Raw genomic sequence first — 6,771 nt, 5'->3', positions numbered from 1 at the left:
ATATCTGAACGAAAGATGTTTCAAGATATTTTTTGTAATATTTATAATCTTAAGAATGATCCGTTCATCAAACTTACATCACACCTTAACTTTATATCTGAACGAAAGATGTTTCAAGATATTTTTGTAATATTTATAATCTTAAGAACGAATAGTTTATCAAATTTACATCACACCTTAACTTTATATCTGAACGAAAGATGTTTCAAGATATTTTTGTAATATTTATAATCTTAAGAATGATCCTTGCCTAATCAAACTTATACATCACACCTTAACTTTATATCTGAACGAAAGATGTTTCAAGATATTTTTTGTAATATTTATAATCTTAAGAATGATCCGTTCATCAAATTTACATCACACCTTTTGAACTTTACATATCTGAACCAAAGATGTTTTCAAGATATTTTTGTAATATTTATAATCTTAAGAATGATCCGCTCATCAAACTTACATCACACCTTAACTTTATATCTGAACGAAAGATGTTTCAAGATATTTTGTAATATTTATAATCTTAAGAATGATCCGTTCAAACTTCTTACATCACACCTTAAACTTATGTTGGAGAAATATTTAAAGTTAAAAGATTTTTTTGTATTTAAGACAAAAATCTTCAAGTCCATGCCAGTATCAAGTTAAGGTAGATCTTCTGTAAACATTTTATAGTGTAACCAACATTTTCCCCACAAGTAATTACATATTATGTTATAAACTAACAAATATTGAGTCATTACATTTTTAATCTTAGATGCTGATGGTGAACATATCTTTAGCATCTGAAATGCGAGCCTAAAAGTAAATTAACTATACATCAAAATATTAATAACAGTAGTACTTGCATACTGTTAAGCACAAAGCTACACAAAATGCTATCTTTGCTCTGCCCACAATAGATATCAAAACCTAAATGTAGTGACATAAGCTTTCAGACTTTCTGCTGAGCCATCATGGGATAAGTAGTAGTAAAACCAATGAAAAACAATATATTTCTTCTCTAATAAAACTGATGACAATGTCCAAAAATCTAGAAGGTTCATGAAATTGGTTTTTCTTAAACAGAAGAAAACACTGGTAAAAAAATAATTTATAATGTGAATAATATTTAGAAAAACATTTTGAAGGTGAACTTCTGTGATATTTTAAAATGTGTAAATCATTAATAAAATAAACTTAAAGAGAGTGATTTGGTTACTGAATTCTGTATCTAGGCAATGTAACAATCTTTTCAATGCTCAAGTGTAAAGGAAATAATTTAAATAAACACAAGTTAAGCATCACCTTGTAGTTCACATGTCGAGATAATCTGTCCTAAAGCCTTTAGGTAAAACACAGTATAAAAACTGAACACATGAAATGTTGTACTAACAAATAACATTACATAAAAAAATATTAAAGTTAGAATCTTTTAATTACATAGTAAATAAAGTAACAGGTCAAACACATTGGTTCTAAAAATAAAGTAACAAGTCACACACATTAGGGTTCTAAAATAAAGTAACAGGCCAAACACATTAGGTTCCAAAAATAAAAGTAAAAGGCCAAACACATTAGGTTCCAAAAAAAGTAAAAGGTCAAACACATTAGGTTCCAAAATAAGGTAAAAGGTCAAACACATTAAGATTCTAAAAACAAAATGAAAGATAAACAAAGCTCTACTTTTTTCACAAAAAAATTACAAAACAATTAAAGTAGCAAAAGAAAATTGAACTCCAGTAAGAATGCATACAATCTAGCACAATTATGAATTCAGTGTCTCTAGCTGGAACAGTTAAAGGTGAGATTTTGATAATTACCGCCAAGCCAGGGATACCGCCAGTTCCCTATTGAATTAAAAAATAAAAGAGCACATCAGTAAGTACTGCTCGAAATTGTCAAAAGTATTAATACAGTTTTAAACTTTGGTTAATTCTAATCTTGGTTTCAACTGAAATTTAAATATTTACAAATAAATTTACTTCACCGTCCAATATGACTTCAATGACTAAGTTTATCAAACTGTACAACAGTATATTTATCAAAAGGAAGTCTCTGTAAACATCCTTCTTGTCAAATTACAGAATACTAGAAAAAGAAAGTTACATATTTTAAATGCTATATTAAATCTCAAATAGATAGATTTAAAAGCACATTTTAACTCAGAGAAGTTTGAATATCGTACAGAACATTTTAAAAACTATCACATAAGGTGATTAGTGTGTTATTCTAAATCAATACATCTTTAAACTAACATTGTCTGATCACGACAGTGTCCAGTGATCAGTGTCATTCTCGATCAACATATCTTTAAACTAAGACATTGTTTTTCATAACCGTGTCCAGTAACCAGTTAATCATTCTCAGTCAACACATTTTTAAACTAAGACATTGTTTCTTCACCACCTTCTCCAATGACAAGTATATCATTCTCAGTAAACACATCTTTAACCTAAGACGTTATTGTTGGTCACCACTGTGTTCAAAGATCAGTGCGCCACTTTAACTCAACACATCTTTAAACGGAAACTGTATTTTCACAACCGTAGTAATCAGTGTGTTATAATAACTAAACACATCTTTAAGATAAAACACTGTTTGTTCAGAACTGTGTTTAGTGTGTTATTATAACTCAACACATCTTAAAACTAGCACATTGTTTTTTCACAACCCTTTCCAGTGATCAGTGTATAATTCTCAGTCAACACATCTTTAAATTTATACATTGTTTGTTCACCACCATGTTAAGTGATCATTGTGTTATTCTAACTCAACACATCTTTAAACTAAAACACTGTTTTCTCACAACCGCACATGTGATCAGTGTGTTGTTCTAACTCAAAAAATCTTTAAATTAAGACATCTTATTATGACTGTGTCTAGTGATCATGTGTTATTCTAAGTCAATACATTCTTAAACTAAGACATTGACTGATAACGACCGTGTCCAGTGACAATTGTGTTATTATCAGTCAACACAAGTTTAAACTAAAACATCATCTGACCACGAATGTGCCCAGTGATCAGTGTATTGTTCTCAGTCAACATATTTTAAGCAAAGACGCCGCTTATTACGACCATGTCCAGTGATCAATGTATCATTCTTACTAAACACATCTTAACAACTAGACATCGTCTGATCATGACAGTGTCCAGTGATCAGGGTGTTTTTTTGGTCAACACATATGTAAACTAATACGTTGTTTGTTCACAACCTGCCCCAGATCATCAGGAGTGTTATCTTGCAGTCACATTCTTTAAATTGAGACACTGTTGTTAAGAAAAAAACCATATCCAGTGATCATTGTATCATTCTCCTTCAACACATCTTAAAGTAAGACATCATCTGACCACGACTGCAGCCAGTGTGTTATTCACAGTCAACACAAATTTAAACTAAGATATTGTTTGATCAAAACAGTGTCCAGATCATTGTGTTATTCTCAGCAAACATATCTTTAAACTAAGACATTTTTTCTTCATAACCGTGTCCAGTGATCCAAAAATATTCTCAGTGATCACACATTTAAACTAAGACAATGTTCTTTTCATGAACCGTGTCCATTGATCAGTTTGCTATTCTCAGTCAACACAATCTTTAAACTAAAACAATGTTTCTTCTTAAAACTGTGTCCAGCAATCAGCATGTTATTCTTAATCAACACATCTTTATAACAAAGTAAGACAATGTTCTGATCAGACCGTACAGTGGTCAGAAAGTATCATTCTTAGTCAACACATCTTCAAATTAAGACATTGTTTGTCACCACTCATTAACAGTGATTACAATCATTATGAACTAAGATATATTGAGGTAGTCAACACATTTTAGAATATCGCTTGATTATGTATCTAGGACCAGTGTGTTATTTGACAAGAAAATAACACACTGGTCACAGATGTAAGTAATCAGGCGCATGTCTTTGTTCAAAGATGTGTTGATCGAGAATAGCACACTCATCACTGGACACTGCTATGGGAGAATACTATGTCTTAGTTTAAAGACATTGTTTGTTCACAATCGACTTCAGCGATCAGTGTGTTTTTATTAGTTCACACATCTTTAAAGTAAACCATTGTTTATCACGACCCTGTTCTATGATCAATGTTTTATTCCCACTCAACGTCCTTTAAACTAAGACATTTTTCACAACTGTGTTCAGTGAACAGTGTACCATTGCCAGTCAACATATCTTTAAACTAAGGCATCGCCTGATCACAACCGTCTTGTGATTTAGTGCATTATTCTCAGTCAACACATTCTTAAACTAAGGCATCGCCTGATCATGACTGTTTCCAGTGATCACTACCTTATTTCACATGACATTCATTTTATTGAAATTATGAGTTTTGTACTATAAAAGAAAGAGAAATAAAAACAATGCTAGCTTGTGAGATTTAGACTCTTTTAATAGGTAATTAATATTTCAAATATATATATAGGAGCAAGAATAAAATAATGATAATAATATCAAAATATTTACATATTAAGTATAAGACTGGTTTGTAACTCCAAGTCATTGTAGCCCTAATAAAACTATTTCCATAAGCCAAGTAGTATTTCAGATATAATTATTTTAAATGTATATACATTCCTTATAATCAACTTGTATAATCTACCGATGTGAAGAACATCAAATTTTTGTTCAAAATTTCGTTTTCTATTTGTAACTCCTGATAAGCAAGATTTACTACTTTCCAGGTACTTATTTAGATCGAGATAACCCCTCTCCATGATAAGTGTCATTTTACGCTTAAGAGTCCGGTGTTAAATATAAGCTAACTTTAGGATAAAGTCACAACAACAGTTGAAATAAATAATTCTATATTACCACATTAAGTTATATATTTGAAATCAATTTATGATTAATTCTCCACACAAGAGTCAGAGAACTGATACGAAAGAAACATTTTAAAATTTGCATTATGATTGTTGTTTCTAGTAGATGAAACTGTACATCATTAACCATAAAAACTTATACAGTATTAAAAAAATCTTAACCCACCGCAACCCTGGTTCACCTTTCTCCCCTGGCTGCCTCTTTCACCTTGTTCACCCTATTTTTAAAAATAAAAGCTCTTCTAGATAGTGTTAGTAAATTGGTAACTTGCTCTTTTTTTAATGTACCATCAGACTTTTTGTTTTTGTGGACGTTCAATAAAATTTTTAGGAACATTTTTTTTTTTAAATGGTCATTAAATTTTCATTTCTTTAAATATGTGAAGTTTATGCTTTAGACAAAATACTTGTAAATACTGATTTATAGTAGAATAATTATTTTATTATACATTCATTTAGCTGTAACTGATATCTCTTGTACTAGATATTATTCATATTTTAATTAGAAAAAATATGTAAATAAAATTTTAGAGGGAGCTGAGCTCACCTTTATGCCATCCAACCCTGGAGGCCCCTGGTGGCAAATATAAAATATAGTGAACCCATTACTAACAATATTTAAATAAAAGTAGCTGTTTTTTGTTTTTAATAATCAGGATATATATTGACCACATTTATGAAAAACATTAAACTAACAGATGTTGGAAAAATAACTGAGAAACTGTAACAAAAACTAAACAATTAAATTAAAAAGAATTTTAAAATAATTTAGAAGACAAAATTTTAATAATGAGAACATGTGTTTTGGATTATAATATAAAGACATATTTATGTGTTTTTATTGTGTTTGTGTTCTTTGCAAGTTAAATAAAAACTAGTGTTCTGTTCCCACCACCAAGCAACATACAACATCAGGGAGAGATTAAGACAGGTTCTTATGAGAAGCATGTGGTACCAATCTATTGGTTAAATCTGAAAAACAACAAAAAAAACGCTTTTCACAGAAACATAACCACATCTTCCACTCAATAACACCAACACAATGACAGGGATATATAAAACTTACAATAAATAACTTGTATTCTGTCTGTTGAGACTCAACACAAACATTACATATAACTTATATTTAACAAATTATTTATATAAAAACACTAAAAAATTCCACTTTGTTAAAGACAACAATATCTGTTTGATTAACATTATTTGGTTAAAGGTTAATGGAATATTACTGCAGAGCAATATATTTATCTTACTCTAATAACATAACAGGTTGATGACATAATAACCTCAATACTTTAATAAATTATCTTAAAACGCTAAAATATAAAATATGTGTAACTTGTCAGAAGTTAACATTTTCTTAAACTAAAAATCTATTTTCGAAACATACTTACCATCTGCTGACACTAGGAATGAAGCTCCATCATCATAGACCTGTTGGAGGTGACAGGTTCAGCAGACAATGGTGGAGATGTAAATTAATTGACCAGCCCTAAAACCAGAACATGGAGTACCCATGAATCTTTGTGAATGAATTCCAGATGTCCAAGAAGTAATGTAATCATGTTTCCATTGCTCCCAGGATAGTCATGACACCTTTGTCACTGGTCCATCCAAGAATACAGATAATCCTATTTTGGGAACCAATAGACCTGGGAACCAAAGGAGGGAGTTGAGACACATTATGGGCCAATACTCCAGATTAGAGCCAGAAATATGAGAAGTCAATGATGAAAAGAAGAATCAGGTTTCTAACATCTCTGGAACTTCAGAAAATGGTAAACAAACACTTTCTACCCAAATAAATACCAACAACAAACCAACCAGGACATCAACAAAGAAAGAATGGTGAAGAGAAAATACACGTTAGAGGAAGACTATGATCTGTTTAAAATGATCTATAACCACACAAGTCCCAAAGAGGAAGAGTCCAACTATTTATACATCTAAAA

This window comes from Tachypleus tridentatus, chromosome 7, assembly GCF_004210375.1.
Source record: "Tachypleus tridentatus isolate NWPU-2018 chromosome 7, ASM421037v1, whole genome shotgun sequence".
Lineage (NCBI taxonomy): Eukaryota > Metazoa > Arthropoda > Merostomata > Xiphosura > Limulidae > Tachypleus > Tachypleus tridentatus.
Note: the sequence above shows the minus strand (reverse complement) of the source record.